A 17690-nucleotide genomic window follows, 5' to 3' on the forward strand; every position below is an offset into this window, starting at 1 on the left:
ACCGAGTGTCAGCTCTCATTACACCAAGTGTGCACTCTCATTCCTCCGAGTGTGCCCTCTTTCCACCGAGTGTGTTCTCTCATTCCACTGAGTGTGAGCTCTCATTCCACCGAGTTTGCGCTCTCATTCCACCGAGTGTGCTCTCTCATTACTCTGAGTGTGCACTCTCATTCCACCGAATGTACTCTCTCATTCCTCTGAGTGTGCCCTCTCATTCCTCTGATTCTGCGATCTTATTCCACGGAGGGTGAGCTCTCATTCCACCGAGTGTGCACTCTCATTACTCTGAGTGTGCACTCTCATTCCACCGAATGGACTATCTCATTCCTCTGAGTGTGCACTCTCATTCCTCTGATTGTGCGATCTTATTCCACCGAGGGTGAGCTCTCATTCCACCGAATGTGCGCTCTCTTTCCACCGAGTGTGCACTCTCATTCCACCGAGTGTGCACTCTCATTTCGCCGAGAGTGAGCTCTCATTCCACCGAGTGTGCACTCTCATTACTGTGAGTGTGCACTGTCATTCCACCGAGTGTGAGCTCTCATTCTACCGAGTGTGCACTCTCATTCCAGCGAATGTGCATTCTCATTCCACTGAGTGTGCACACTCATTCCACCGAGTATGACCTCTCATTCCTCCGAGTGTGCACTCTTATTCCAGCAAATGTTCATTCTCATTCCACCGAGTGTGCACTCTCATTCCAATGAGTGTGCATCAGAGTTCGCTCTGATTCCCCCGATTGTGCGCTCTGATTCCACCGAGTGTGCACTCCCATTCCACGGAGTGTGCACTCTCATTCCATCGAGTTTGCACTCTCATCCCACCAGGTGTTTGCTCTCATTCCATTGTGTGTGCACTCTCATTCCTCCGAGTGTGCCCTCTAATTCCACCGAGTGTGTTCTCTCATTCCACCGAGTGTGCCCTCTCATTCCACTGAGTGTGCGCTCTCATTACTCTCACTGTGCACTCTCATTCCACCGAGTGTGAGCTCTCATTACACCAAGTGTGCAGTCTCATTCCACCGAGTGTCCGCTCTCATTCCACCGAGTGTGCGCTTCCATTCCACCGAGTGTGTACTCTCATTCCACCGAGTGTGCGCTCTCATTCCAGCGAATGTGCATTCTTTTTCCGCCGAGTGTGGACTCTCATTCCCCCGAGTGTGTTTTCTCATTCCACCGAGTGTGCACTCTCATTCCATCGAGTGTGCTCTCTCATTCCTCTGAGTGTGCGATCTCATTCCACCAAGTGTGCACTCTCATTCCACCGAGCGTGAGCTCTCATTACACCGAGTGTGCACTCTCATTACACCATGTGTGCACTCTCATTCCACCGATTGTGCACTCTCATTACTCTGAGTGTGCACTCTCATTCCACCAAGTGTGCGCTCTCATTCCACTGAGTGTGCGCTCTCATTCCACCGAGTGTGCACTCTCATTCCATCGAGTGTGCCCTCTCATTCCACTGAGTGTGCACTCTCATTACTCTCACTGTGCAATCTCATTCCACTGAGTGTGAGCTCTCATTACACCAAGTGTGCAGTCTCATTCCACTGAGTGTCCGCTCTCATTCCACCGAGTGTGCGCTTCCATTCCACCGAGTGTGTACTCTCATTCCACCGAGTGTGCGCTCTCATTCCAGCGAATGTGCATTCTTTTTCCGCCGAGTGTGGACTCTCATTCCCCCGAGTATGTTTTCTCATTCCACCGAGTGTGCACTCTCATTCCATCGAGTGTGCTCTCTCATTCCTCTGAGTGTGCGATCTCATTCCACCAAGTGTGCACTCTCATTCCACCGAGCATGAGCTCTCATTACACCGAGTGTGCACTCTCATTACACCATGTGTGGACTCTCATTCCACCGATTGTGCACTCTCATTCCACCGATTGTGCACTCTCATTACTCTGAGTGTGCACTCTCATTCCACCGAGTGTGCGCTCTCATTCCACTGAGTGTGCGCTCTCATTCCACCGAGTGTGCACTCTCATTCCATCGAGTGTGCGCTCTCATTCCACCGAGTGTGGGCTTCCATTCCACCGAGTGTGCACTCTCATTCCACCGAGTGTGCCCTCTAATTCCACCGAGTGTGCGCTCTCATTACTCTGACTGTGCACTCTCATTCCACCGAGCGTGCGCTCTCATTACTCTCACTGTGCACTCTCATTCCACCGAGTGTCAGCTCTCATTACACCAAGTGTGCACTCTCATTCCTCCGAGTGTGCCCTCTCATTCCACCGAGTGTGTTCTCTCATTCCACTGAGTGGGCACTCTCATTCCACCGGTTGTGCGCTCTCAATCCACCGAGTGTGCGCTCTCATTCCACCGAGTGTGCGCTCTCATTCCACGGAGTGTGAGCTCTCATTCCAACGAATGTGCGCTCTCATTCCACCGAGTGTGCGCTCTCATTCCACCAAGTGTGCGCTCTCATTCCTCTGAGAGTGAGCTCTCATTCCAGCAAATGTGCATTCTCATTCCACTGAGTGTGAGCTCTCATTCCACCAAGTTTGTGCTCTCATTCCACTGAGTGTGAGCTCTCATTCCACCAAGTGTGTGCTCTCATTCCACCGAGTGTGCACTCTCATTCCACTGAGTGCGCGCTCTCATTCCACCGAGTGTGCACTCTCATTCCATCGAGTGTGCGCTCGCATTCCACCGAGTGTGTGCTGCCATTACACCGAGTGTGCACTCTCATTCCAGCGAGTGTGCCCTCTCATTCCACCGAGTGTGAACTCTCATTACTCTGACAGTGCACTCTCATTCCACCGAGTGTGTGCCCTCATTCCACCGAGTGTGCACTCTCATTACACCGAGTGTGCACTCTCATTCCACCGAGTGTGCCCTCTCATTCCACTGAGTGTGCACTCTCATTCCACCATGTGTGCACTCTCATTCCACCGATTGTGCACTCTCATTACTCTGAGTGTGCACTCTCATTCCACCGAGTGTGCGCTCTCATTCCACTGAGTGTGCGCTCTCATTCCACCGAGTGTGCACTCTCATTCCATCGAGTGTGCGCTCTCATTCCACCGAGTGTGGGCTTCCATTCCACCGAGTGTGCACTCTCATTCCACCGAGTGTGCCCTCTAATTCCACCGAGTGTGCGCTCTCATTACTCTGACTGTGCACTCTCATTCCACCGAGCGTGCGCTCTCATTACTCTCACTGTGCACTCTCATTCCACCGAGTGTCAGCTCTCATTACACCAAGTGTGCACTCTCATTCCTCCGAGTGTGCCCTCTCATTCCACCGAGTGTGTTCTCTCATTCCACTGAGTGGGCACTCTCATTCCACCGGTTGTGCGCTCTCAATCCACCGAGTGTGCGCTCTCATTCCACCGAGTGTGCGCTCTCATTCCACGGAATGTGAGCTCTCATTCCAATGAATGTGCGCTCTCATTCCACCGAGTGTGCGATCTCATTCCACCAAGTGTGCACTCTCATTCCACTGAGCGTGAGCTCTCATTACACCGAGTGTGCACTCTCATTCCACCGATTGTGCACTCTCATTACTCTGAGTGTGCACTCTCATTCCACCGAGTGTGCGCTCTCATTCCACTGAGTGTGCGCTCTCATTCCACCGAGTGTGCGCTCTCATTCCACCAAGTGTGCGCTCTCATTCCTCTGAGAGTGAGCTCTCATTCCAGCAAATGTGCATTCTCATTCCACTGAGTGTGAGCTCTCATTCCACCAAGTTTGTGCTCTCATTCCACTGAGTGTGAGCTCTCATTCCACCAAGTGTGTGCTCTCATTCCACCGAGTGTGCACTCTCATTCCACCGAGTGCGCGCTCTCATTCCACCGAGTGTGCACTCTCATTCCATCGAGTGTGCGCTCGCATTCCACCGAGTGTGTGCTGCCATTACACCGAGTGTGCACTCTCATTCCACTGAGTGTGCCCTCTCATTCCACCGAGTGTGATCTCTCATTACTCTGACAGTGCACTCTCATTCCACCGAGTGTGTGCCCTCATTCCACCGAGTGTGCACTCTCATTACACCGAGTGTGCACTCTCATTCCACCGAGTGTGCCCTCTCATTCCACTGAGTGTGCACTCTCATTCCACCATGTGTGCACTCTCATTCCACCGATTGTGCACTCTCATTACTCTGAGTGTGCACTCTCATTCCACCGAGTGTGCGCTCTCATTCCACTGAGTGTGCGCTCTCATTCCACCGAGTGTGCACTCTCATTCCATCGAGTGTGCGCTCTCATTCCACCGAGTGTGGGCTTCCATTCCACCGAGTGTGCACTCTCATTCCACCGAGTGTGCCCTCTAATTCCACCGAGTGTGCGCTCTCATTACTCTGACTGTGCACTCTCATTCCACCGAGTGTCAGCTCTCATTACACCAAGTGTGCACTCTCATTCCTCCGAGTGTGCCCTCTCATTCCACCGAGTGTGTTCTCTCATTCCACTGAGTGTGCACTCTCATTCCACCGGTTGTGCGCTCTCATTCCACCGAGTGTGCGCTCTCATTCCACCGAGTGTGCGCTCTCATTCCACGGAGTGTGAGCTCTCATTCCAACGAATGTGCGCTCTCATTCCACCGAGTGTGCGCTCTCATTCCACCGAGTATGCACTCTCATTCCACCGAGCGTGAGCTCTCATTACACCGAGTGTGCGCTCTCATTACACCATGTGTGCACTCTCATTCCACCGATTGTGCACTCTCATTACTCTGAGTGTGCACTCTCATTCCACCGAGTGTGCGCTCTCATTCCACTGAGTGTGCGCTCTCATTCCACCAAGTGTGCACTCTCATTCCATCGAGTGTGCGCTCTCATTCCACCGAGTGTGGGCATCCATTCCACCGAGTGTGCACTCTCATTCCACCGAGTGTGCCCTCTAATTCCACCGAGTGTGCGCTCTCATTACTCTCACTGTGCACTCTCATTCCACCGAGTGTCAGCTCTCATTACACCAAGTGTGCACTCTCATTCCTCCGAGTGTGCCCTCTCATTCCACCGAGTGTGTTCTCTCATTCCACTGAGTGTGAGCTCTCATTCCACCGAGTTTGCGCTCTCATTCCACCGAGTGTGCTCTCTCATTACTCTGAGTGTGCACTCTCATTCCACCGAATGTACTCTCTCATTCCTCTGAGTGTGCCCTCTCATTCCTCTGATTCTGCCATCTTATTCCACCGAGGGTGAGCTCTCATTCCACCGAGTGTGCACTCTCATTACTCTGAGTGTGCACTCTCATTCCACCGAATGGACTCTCTCATTCCTCTGAGTGTGCACTCTCATTCCTCTGATTGTGCGATCTTATTCCACCGAGGGTGAGCTCTCATTCCACCGAATGTGCGCTCTCTTTCCACCGAGTGTGCACTCTCATTCCACCGAGTGTGCACTCTCATTTCACCGAGTGTGAGCTCTCATTCCACCGAGTGTGCACTCTCATTACTGTGAGTGTGCACTGTCATTCCACCGAGTGTGAGCTCTCATTCTACCGAGTGTGCACTCTCATTCCAGCGAATGTGCATTCTCATTCCACTGAGTGTGCACACTCATTCCACCGAGTATGACCTCTCATTCCTCCGAGTGTGCACTCTCATTCCAGCAAATGTTCATTCTCATTCCACCGAGTGTGCACTCTCATTCCAATGAGTGTGCATCAGAGTTCGCTCTGATTCCACCGATTGTGCGCTCTGATTCCACCGAGTGTGCACTCCCATTCCACGGAGTGTGCACTCTCATTCCATCGAGTTTGCACTCTCATCCCACCAGGTGTTTGCTCTCATTCCATTGTGTGTGCACTCTCATTCCTCCGAGTGTGCCCTCTCATTCCACCGAGTGTGTTCTCTCATTCCACCGAGTGTGCCCTCTCATTCCACTGAGTGTGCGCTCTCATTACTCTCACTGTGCACTCTCATTCCACCGAGTGTGAGCTCTCATTACACCAAGTGTGCAGTCTCATTCCACCGAGTGTCCGCTCTCATTCCACCGAGTGTGCACTCTCATTCCATCGAGTGTGCGCTCTCATTCCACCGAGTGTGGGCTTCCATTCCACCGAGTGTGCACTCTCATTCCACCGAGTGTGCCCTCTAATTCCACCGAGTGTGCGCTCTCATTACTCTGACTGTGCACTCTCATTCCACCGAGTGTCAGCTCTCATTACACCAAGTGTGCACTCTCATTCCTCCGAGTGTGCCCTCTCATTCCACCGAGTGTGTTCTCTCATTCCACTGAGTGTGCACTCTCATTCCACCGGTTGTGCGCTCTCATTCCACCGAGTGTGCGCTCTCATTCCACCGAGTGTGCGCTCTCATTCCACGGAGTGTGAGCTCTCATTCCAACGAATGTGCGCTCTCATTCCACCGAGTGTGCGCTCTCATTCCACCGAGTATGCACTCTCATTCCACCGAGCGTGAGCTCTCATTACACCGAGTGTGCGCTCTCATTACACCATGTGTGCACTCTCATTCCACCGATTGTGCACTCTCATTACTCTGAGTGTGCACTCTCATTCCACCGAGTGTGCGCTCTCATTCCACCGAGTGTGCGCTCTCATTCCACCGAGTGTGCGCTCTCATTCCACGGAGTGTGAGCTCTCATTCCAATGAATGTGCGCTCTCATTCCACCGAGTGTGCGATCTCATTCCACCAAGTGTGCACTCTCATTCCACTGAGCGTGAGCTCTCATTACACCGAGTGTGCACTCTCATTACACCATGTGTGCACTCTCATTCCACCGATTGTGCACTCTCATTACTCTGAGTGTGCACTCTCATTCCACCGAGTGTGCGCTCTCATTCCACTGAGTGTGCGCTCTCATTCCACCGAGTGTGCGCTCTCATTCCACCAAGTGTGCGCTCTCATTCCTCTGAGAGTGAGCTCTCATTCCAGCAAATGTGCATTCTCATTCCACTGAGTGTGAGCTCTCATTCCACCAAGTTTGTGCTCTCATTCCACTGAGTGTGAGCTCTCATTCCACCAAGTGTGTGCTCTCATTCCACCGAGTGTGCACTCTCATTCCACCGAGTGCGCGCTCTCATTCCACCGAGTGTGCACTCTCATTCCATCGAGTGTGCGCTCGCATTCCACCGAGTGTGTGCTGCCATTACACCGAGTGTGCACTCTCATTCCAGCGAGTGTGCCCTCTCATTCCACCGAGTGTGAACTCTCATTACTCTGACAGTGCACTCTCATTCCACCGAGTGTGTGCCCTCATTCCACCGAGTGTGCACTCTCATTACACCGAGTGTGCACTCTCATTCCACCGAGTGTGCCCTCTCATTCCACTGAGTGTGCACTCTCATTCCACCATGTGTGCACTCTCATTCCACCGATTGTGCACTCTCATTACTCTGAGTGTGCACTCTCATTCCACCGAGTGTGCGCTCTCATTCCACTGAGTGTGCGCTCTCATTCCACCGAGTGTGCACTCTCATTCCATCGAGTGTGCGCTCTCATTCCACCGAGTGTGGGCTTCCATTCCACCGAGTGTGCACTCTCATTCCACCGAGTGTGCCCTCTAATTCCACCGAGTGTGCGCTCTCATTACTCTGACTGTGCACTCTCATTCCACCGAGTGTCAGCTCTCATTACACCAAGTGTGCACTCTCATTCCTCCGAGTGTGCCCTCTCATTCCACCGAGTGTGTTCTCTCATTCCACTGAGTGTGCACTCTCATTCCACCGGTTGTGCGCTCTCATTCCACCGAGTGTGCGCTCTCATTCCACCGAGTGTGCGCTCTCATTCCACGGAGTGTGAGCTCTCATTCCAACGAATGTGCGCTCTCATTCCACCGAGTGTGCGCTCTCATTCCACCGAGTATGCACTCTCATTCCACCGAGCGTGAGCTCTCATTACACCGAGTGTGCGCTCTCATTACACCATGTGTGCACTCTCATTCCACCGATTGTGCACTCTCATTACTCTGAGTGTGCACTCTCATTCCACCGAGTGTGCGCTCTCATTCCACTGAGTGTGCGCTCTCATTCCACCGAGTGTGCACTCTCATTCCATCGAGTGTGCGCTCTCATTCCACCGAGTGTGGGCATCCATTCCACCGAGTGTGCACTCTCATTCCACCAAGTGTGCCCTCTAATTCCACCGAGTGTGCGCTCTCATTACTCTGACTGTGCACTCTCATTCCACCGAGTGTCAGCTCTCATTACACCAAGTGTGCACTCTCATTCCTCCGAGTGTGCCCTCTCATTCCACCGAGTGTGTTCTCTCATTCCACTGAGTGTGAGCTCTCATTCCACCGAGTTTGCGCTCTCATTCCACCGAGTGTGCTCTCTCATTACTCTGAGTGTGCACTCTCATTCCACCGAATGTACTCTCTCATTCCTCTGAGTGTGCCCTCTCATTCCTCTGATTCTGCCATCTTATTCCACCGAGGGTGAGCTCTCATTCCACCGAGTGTGCACTCTCATTACTCTGAGTGTGCACTCTCATTCCACCGAATGGACTCTCTCATTCCTCTGAGTGTGCACTCTCATTCCTCTGATTGTGCGATCTTATTCCACCGAGGGTGAGCTCTCATTCCACCGAATGTGCGCTCTCTTTCCACCGAGTGTGCACTCTCATTCCACCGAGTGTGCACTCTCATTTCACCGAGTGTGAGCTCTCATTCCACCGTGTGTGCACTCTCATTACTGTGAGTGTGCACTGTCATTCCACCGAGTGTGAGCTCTCATTCTACCGAGTGTGCACTCTCATTCCAGCGAATGTGCATTCTCATTCCACTGAGTGTGCACACTCATTCCACCGAGTATGACCTCTCATTCCTCCGAGTGTGCACTCTCATTCCAGCAAATGTTCATTCTCATTCCACCGAGTGTGCACTCTCATTCCAATGAGTGTGCATCAGAGTTCGCTCTGATTCCACCGATTGTGCGCTCTGATTCCACCGAGTGTGCACTCCCATTCCACGGAGTGTGCACTCTCATTCCATCGAGTTTGCACTCTCATCCCACCAGGTGTTTGCTCTCATTCCATTGTGTGTGCACTCTCATTCCTCCGAGTGTGCCCTCTAATTCCACCGAGTGTGTTCTCTCATTCCACCGAGTGTGCCCTCTCATTCCACTGAGTGTGCGCTCTCATTACTCTCACTGTGCACTCTCATTCCACCGAGTGTGAGCTCTCATTACACCAAGTGTGCAGTCTCATTCCACCGAGTGTCCGCTCTCATTCCACCGAGTGTGCACTCTCATTCCATCGAGTGTGCGCTCTCATTCCACCGAGTGTGGGCTTCCATTCCACCGAGTGTGCACTCTCATTCCACCGAGTGTGCCCTCTAATTCCACCGAGTGTGCGCTCTCATTACTCTGACTGTGCACTCTCATTCCACCGAGTGTGCGCTCTCATTCCAGCGAATGTGCATTCTTTTTCCGCCGAGTGTGGACTCTCATTCCCCCGAGTGTGTTTTCTCATTCCACCGAGTGTGCACTCTCATTCCATCGAGTGTGCTCTCTCATTCCTCTGAGTGTGCGATCTCATTCCACCAAGTGTGCACTCTCATTCCACCGAGCGTGAGCTCTCATTACACCGAGTGTGCACTCTCATTACAACATGTGTGCACTCTCATTCCACCGATTGTGCACTCTCATTACTCTGAGTGTGCACTCTCATTCCACCGAGTGTGCGCTCTCATTCCACTGAGTGTGCGCTCTCATTCCACCGAGTGTGCACTCTCATTCCATCGAGTGTGCCCTCTCATTCCACTGAGTGTGCGCTCTCATTACTCTCACTGTGCACTCTCATTCCACCGAGTGTGAGCTCTCATTACACCAAGTGTGTAGTCTCATTCCACCGAGTGTCCGCTCTCATTCCACCGAGTGTGCGCTTCCATTCCACCGAGTGTGTACTCTCATTCCACCGAGTGTGCGCTCTCATTCCAGCGAATGTGCATTCTTTTTCCGCCGAGTGTGGACTCTCATTCCCCCGAGTGCGTTTTCTCATTCCACCGAGTGTGCACTCTCATTCCATCGAGTGTGCTCTCTCATTCCTCTGAGTGTGCGATCTCATTCCACCAAGTGTGCACTCTCATTCCACCGAGCATGAGCTCTCATTACACCGAGTGTGCACTCTCATTACACCATGTGTGGACTCTCATTCCACCGATTGTGCACTCTCATTACTCTGAGTGTGCACTCTCATTCCACCGAGTGTGCGCTCTCATTCCACTGAGTGTGCGCTCTCATTCCACCGAGTGTGGGCTTCCATTCCTCCGAGTGTGCACTCTCATTCCACCGAGTGTGCCCTCTAATTCCACCGAGTGTGCGCTCTCATTACTCTGACTGTGCACTCTCATTCCACCGAGCGTGCGCTCTCATTACTCTCACTGTGCACTCTCATTCCACCGAGTGTCAGCTCTCATTACACCAAGTGTGCACTCTCATTCCTCCGAGTGTGCCCTCTCATTCCACCGAGTGTGTTCTCTCATTCCACTGAGTGGGCACTCTCATTCCACCGGTTGTGCGCTCTCAATCCACCGAGTGTGCGCTCTCATTCCACCGAGTGTGCGCTCTCATTCCACCGAGTGTGTGCTGCCATTACACCGAGTGTGCGCTCTCATTCCACGGAGTGTGAGCTCTCATTCCAACGAATGTGCGCTCTCATTCCACCAAGTGTGCGCTCTCATTCCTCTGAGAGTGAGCTCTCATTCCAGCAAATGTGCATTCTCATTCCACTGAGTGTGAGCTCTCATTCCACCAAGTTTGTGCTCTCATTCCACTGAGTGTGAGCTCTCATTCCACCAAGTGTGTGCTCTCATTCCACCGAGTGTGCACTCTCATTCCACCGAGTGCGCGCTCTCATTCCACCGAGTGTGCACTCTCATTCCATCGAGTGTGCGCTCGCATTCCACCGAGTGTGTGCTGCCATTACACCGAGTGTGCACTCTCATTCCAGCGAGTGTGCCCTCTCATTCCACCGAGTGTGAACTCTCATTACTCTGACAGTGCACTCTCATTCCACCGAGTGTGTGCCCTCATTCCACCGAGTGTGCACTCTCATTACACCGAGTGTGCACTCTCATTCCACCGAGTGTGCCCTCTCATTCCACTGAGTGTGCACTCTCATTCCACCATGTGTGCACTCTCATTCCACGGATTGTGCACTCTCATTACTCTGAGTGTGCACTCTCATTCCACCGAGTGTGCGCTCTCATTCCACTGAGTGTGCGCTCTCATTCCACCGAGTGTGCACTCTCATTCCATCGAGTGTGCGCTCTCATTCCACCGAGTGTGGGCTTCCATTCCACCGAGTGTGCACTCTCATTCCACCGAGTGTGCCCTCTAATTCCACCGAGTGTGCGCTCTCATTACTCTGACTGTGCACTCTCATTCCACCGAGCGTGCGCTCTCATTACTCTCACTGTGCACTCTCATTCCACCGAGTGTCAGCTCTCATTACACCAAGTGTGCACTCTCATTCCTCCGAGTGTGCCCTCTCATTCCACCGAGTGTGTTCTCTCATTCCACTGAGTGGGCACTCTCATTCCACCGGTTGTGCGCTCTCAATCCACCGAGTGTGCGCTCTCATTCCACCGAGTGTGCGCTCTCATTCCACGGAGTGTGAGCTCTCATTCCAATGAATGTGCGCTCTCATTCCACCGAGTGTGCGATCTCATTCCACCAAGTGTGCACTCTCATTCCACTGAGCGTGAGCTCTCATTACACCGAGTGTGCACTCTCATTACACCATGTGTGCACTCTCATTCCACCGATTGTGCACTCTCATTACTCTGAGTGTGCACTCTCATTCCACCGAGTGTGCGCTCTCATTCCACTGAGTGTGCGCTCTCATTCCACCGAGTGTGCACTCTCATTCCATCGAGTGTGCGCTCTCATTCCACCGAGTGTGGGCTTCCACTCCACCGAGTGTGCACTCTCATTCCACCGAGTGTGCCCTCTAATTCCACCGAGTGTGCGCTCTCATTACTCTGACTGTGCACTCTCATTCCACCGAGCGTGCGCTCTCATTACTCTCACTGTGCACTCTCATTCCACCGAGTGTCAGCTCTCATTACACCAAGTGTGCACTCTCATTCCTCCGAGTGTGCCCTCTCATTCCACCGAGTGTGTTCTCTCATTCCACTGAGTGGGCACTCTCATTCCACCGGTTGTGCGCTCTCAATCCACCGAGTGTGCGCTCTCATTCCACCGAGTGTGCGCTCTCATTCCACGGAGTGTGAGCTCTCATTCCAACGAATGTGCGCTCTCATTCCACCGAGTGTGCGCTCTCATTCCACCAAGTGTGCGCTCTCATTCCTCTGAGAGTGAGCTCTCATTCCAGCAAATGTGCATTCTCATTCCACTGAGTGTGAGCTCTCATTCCACCAAGTTTGTGCTCTCATTCCACTGAGTGTGAGCTCTCATTCCACCAAGTGTGGGCTCTCATTCCACCGAGTGTGCACTCTCATTCCACCGAGTGCGCGCTCTCATTCCACCGAGTGTGCACTCTCATTCCATCGAGTGTGCGCTCGCATTCCACCGAGTGTGTGCTGCCATTACACCGAGTGTGCACTCTCATTCCAGCGAGTGTGCCCTCTCATTCCACCGAGTGTGAACTCTCATTACTCTGACAGTGCACTCTCATTCGTCCGAGTGTGTGCCCTCATTCCACCGAGTGTGCACTCTCATTACACCGAGTGTGCACTCTCATTCCACCGAGTGTGCCCTCTCATTCCACTGAGTGTGCACTCTCATTCCACCATGTGTGCACTCTCATTCCACCGATTGTGCACTCTCATTACTCTGAGTGTGCACTCTCATTCCACCGAGTGTGCGCTCTCATTCCACTGAGTGTGCGCTCTCATTCCACCGAGTGTGCACTCTCATTCCATCGAGTGTGCGCTCTCATTCCACCGAGTGTGGGCTTCCATTCCACCGAGTGTGCACTCTCATTCCACCGAGTGTGCGCTCTCATTACTCTGACTGTGCACTCTCATTCCACCGAGTGTCAGCTCTCATTACACCAAGTGTGCACTCTCATTCCTCCGAGTGTGCCCTCTCATTCCACCGAGTGTGTTCTCTCATTCCACTGAGTGTGCACTCTCATTCCACCGGTTGTGCGCTCTCATTCCACCGAGTGTGCGCTCTCATTCCACCGAGTGTGCGCTCTCATTCCACGGAGTGTGAGCTCTCATTCCAACGAATGTGCGCTCTCATTCCACCGAGTGTGCGCTCTCATTCCACCGAGTATGCACTCTCATTCCACCGAGCGTGAGCTCTCATTACACCGAGTGTGCGCTCTCATTACACCATGTGTGCACTCTCATTCCACCGATTGTGCACTCTCATTACTCTGAGTGTGCACTCTCATTCCACCGAGTGTGCGCTCTCATTCCACTGAGTGTGCGCTCTCATTCCACCGAGTGTGCACTCTCATTCCATCGAGTGTGCGCTCTCATTCCACCGAGTGTGGGCATCCATTCCACCGAGTGTGCACTCTCATTCCACCGAGTGTGCCCTCTAATTCCACCGAGTGTGCGCTCTCATTACTCTCACTGTGCACTCTCATTCCACCGAGTGTCAGCTCTCATTACACCAAGTGTGCACTCTCATTCCTCCGAGTGTGCCCTCTCATTCCACCGAGTGTTTTCTCTCATTCCACTGAGTGTGAGCTCTCATTCCACCGAGTTTGCGCTCTCATTCCACCGAGTGTGCTCTCTCATTACTCTGAGTGTGCACTCTCATTCCACCGAATGTACTCTCTCATTCCTCTGAGTGTGCCCTCTCATTCCTCTGATTCTGCCATCTTATTCCACCGAGGGTGAGCTCTCATTCCACCGAGTTTGCACTCTCATTACTCTGAGTGTGCACTCTCATCCCACCGAATGGACTCTCTCATTCCTCTGAGTGTGCACTCTCATTCCTCTGATTGTGCGATCTTATTCCACCGAGGGTGAGCTCTCATTCCACCGAATGTGCGCTCTCTTTCCACCGAGTGTGCACTCTCATTCCACCGAGTGTGCACTCTCATTTCACCGAGTGTGAGCTCTCATTCCACCGAGTGTGCACTCTCATTACTGTGAGTGTGCATTGTCATTCCACCGAGTGTGAGCTCTCATTCTACCGAGTGTGCACTCTCATTCCAGCGAATGTGCATTCTCATTCCACTGAGTGTGCACATTCATTCCACCGAGTATGACCTCTCATTCCTCCGAGTGTGCACTCTCATTCCAGCAAATGTTCATTCTCATTCCACCGATTGTGCACTCTCATTCCAATGAGTGTGCATCAGAGTTCGCTCTGATTCCACCGATTGTGCGCTCTGATTCCACCGAGTGTGCACTCCCATTCCACGGAGTGTGCACTCTCATTCCATCGAGTTTGCACTCTCATCCCACCAGGTGTTTGCTCTCATTCCATTGAGTGTGCACTCTCATTCCTCCGAGTGTGCCCTCTCATTCCACCGAGTGTGTTCTCTCATTCCACCGAGTGTGCCCTCTCATTCCACTGAGTGTGCGCTCTCATTACTCTCACTGTGCACTCTCATTCCACCGAGTGTGAGCTCTCATTACACCAAGTGTGCAGTCTCATTCCACCGAGTGTCCGCTCTCATTCCACCGAGTGTGCGCTTCCATTCCACCGAGTGTGTACTCTCATTCCACCGAGTGTGCGCTCTCATTCCAGCGAATGTGCATTCTTTTTCCGCCGAGTGTGGACTCTCATTCCCCCGAGTGTGTTTTCTCATTCCACCGAGTGTGCACTCTCATTCCATCGAGTGTGCTCTCTCATTCCTCTGAGTGTGCGATCTCATTCCACCAAGTGTGCACTCTCATTCCACCGAGCGTGAGCTCTCATTACACCGAGTGTGCACTCTCATTACACCATGTGTGCACTCTCATTCCACCGATTGTGCACTCTCATTACTCTGAGTGTGCACTCTCATTCCACCGAGTGTGCATTCTCATTCCACTGAGTGTGCGCTCTCATTCCACCGAGTGTGCACTCTCATTCCATCGAGTGTGCCCTCTCATTCCACTGAGTGTGCGCTCTCATTACTCTCACTGTGCACTCTCATTCCACCGAGTGTGAGCTCTCATTACACCAAGTGTGCAGTCTCATTCCACCGAGTGTCCGCTCTCATTCCACCGAGTGTGCGCTTCCATTCCACCGAGTGTGTACTCTCATTCCACCGAGTGTGCGCTCTCATTCCAGCGAATGTGCATTCTTTTTCCGCCGAGTGTGGACTCTCATTCCCCCGAGTGTGTTTTCTCATTCCACCGAGTGTGCACTCTCATTCCATCGAGTGTGCTCTCTCATTCCTCTGAGTGTGCGATCTCATTCCACCAAGTGTGCACTCTCATTAAACCGAGCGTGAGCTCTCATTACACAGAGTGTGCACTCTCATTACACCATGTGTGGACTCTCATTCCACCGATTGTGCACTCTCATTACTCTGAGTGTGCACTCTCATTCCACCGAGTGTGCGCTCTCATTCCACTGAGTGTGCGCTCTCATTCCACCGAGTGTGCACTCTCATTCCATCGAGTGTGCGCTCTCATTCCACCGAGTGTGGGCTTCCATTCCACCGAGTGTGCACTCTCATTCCACCGAGTGTGCCCTCTAATTCCACCGAGTGTGCGCTCTCATTACTCTGACTGTGCACTCTCATTCCACCGAGCGTGCGCTCTCATTACTCTCACTGTGCACTCTCATTCCACCGAGTGTCAGCTCTCATTACACCAAGAGTGCACTCTCATTCCTCCGAGTGTGCCCTCTCATTCCACCGAGTGTGTTCTCTCATTCCACTGAGTGGGCACTCTCATTCCACCGGTTGTGCGCTCTCAATCCACCGAGTGTGCGCTCTCATTCCACCGAGTGTGCGCTCTCATTCCACGGAGTGTGAGCTCTCATTCCAACGAATGTGCGCTCTCATTCCACCGAGTGTGCGCTCTCATTCCACCAAGTGTGCGCTCTCATTCCTCTGAGAGTGAGCTCTCATTCCAGCAAATGTGCATTCTCATTCCACTGAGTGTGAGCTCTCATTCCACCAAGTTTGTGCTCTCATTCCCCTGAGTGTGAGCTCTCAATCCACCAAGTGTGTGCTCTCATTCCACCGAGTGTGCACTCTCATTCCACCGAGTGCGCGCTCTCATTCCACCGAGTGTGCACTCTCATTCCATCGAGTTTGCGCTCGCATTCCACCGAGTGTGTGCTGCCATTACAACGAGTGTGCACTCTCATTCCACCGAGTGTGCCCTCTCATTCCACCGAGTTTGAACTCTCATTACTCTGACAGTGCACTCTCATTCCACCGAGTGTCCGCTCTCATTCCACCGAGTGTGCGCTTCCATTCCACCGAGTGTGTACTCTCATTCCACCGAGTGTGCGCTCTCATTCCAGCGAATGTGCATTCTTTTTCCGCCGAGTGTGGACTCTCATTCCCCCGAGTGTGTTTTCTCATTCCACCGAGTGTGCACTCTCATTCCATCGAGTGTGCTCTCTCATTCCTCTGAGTGTGCGATCTCATTCCACCAAGTGTGCACTCTCATTCCACCGAGCGTGAGCTCTCATTACACCGAGTGTGCACTCTCATTACACCATGTGTGCACTCTCATTCCACCGATTGTGCACTCTCATTACTCTGAGTGTGCTCTCTCATTCCACCGAGTGTGCGCTCTCATTCCACTGAGTGTGCGCTCTCATTCCACCGAGTGTGCACTCTCATTCCATCGAGTGTGCCCTCTCATTCCACTGAGTGTGCGCTCTCATTACTCTCACTGTGCACTCTCATTCCACCGAGTGTGAGCTCTCATTACACCAAGTGTGCAGTCTCATTCCACCGAGTGTCCGCTCTCATTCCACCGAGTGTGCGCTTCCATTCCACCGAGTGTGTACTCTCATTCCACCGAGTGTGCGCTCTCATTCCAGCGAATGTGCATTCTTTTTCCGCCGAGTGTGGACTCTCATTCCCCCGAGTGTGTTTTCTCATTCCACCGAGTGTGCACTCTCATTCCATCGAGTGTGCTCTCTCATTCCTCTGAGTGTGCGATCTCATTCCACCAAGTGTGCACTCTCATTCCACCGAGCGTGAGCTCTCATTACACCGAGTGTGCACTCTCATTACACCATGTGTGGACTCTCATTCCACCGATTGTGCACTCTCATTACTCTGAGTGTGCACTCTCATTCCACCGAGTGTGCGCTCTCATTCCACTGAGTGTGCGCTCTCATTCCACCGAGTGTGCACTCTCATTCCATCGAGTGTGCGCTCTCATTCCGCCGAGTGTGGGCTTCCATTCCACCGAGTGTGCACTCTCATTCCACCGAGTGTGCCCTCTAATTCCACCGAGTGTGCGCTCTCATTACTCTGACTGTGCACTCTCATTCCACCGAGCGTGCGCTCTCATTACTCTCACTGTGCACTCTCATTCCACCGAGTGTCAGCTCTCATTACACCAAGAGTGCACTCTCATTCCTCCGAGTGTGCCCTCTCATTCCACCGAGTGTGATCTCTCATTCCACTGAGTGGGCACTCTCATTCCACCGGTTGTGCGCTCTCAATCCACCGAGTGTGCGCTCTCATTCCACCGAGTGTGCGCTCTCATTCCACGGAGTGTGAGCTCTCATTCCAACGAATGTGCGCTCTCATTCCACCGAGTGTGCGCTCTCATTCCACCAAGTGTGCGCTCTCATTCCTCTGAGAGTGAGCTCTCATTCCAGCAAATGTGCATTCTCATTCCACTGAGTGTGAGCTCTCATTCCACCAAGTTTGTGCTCTCATTCCCCTGAGTG

Source organism: Carcharodon carcharias, chromosome 30 (genome assembly GCF_017639515.1).
Source record: "Carcharodon carcharias isolate sCarCar2 chromosome 30, sCarCar2.pri, whole genome shotgun sequence".
NCBI classification, from domain to species: Eukaryota; Metazoa; Chordata; class Chondrichthyes; order Lamniformes; family Lamnidae; genus Carcharodon; species Carcharodon carcharias.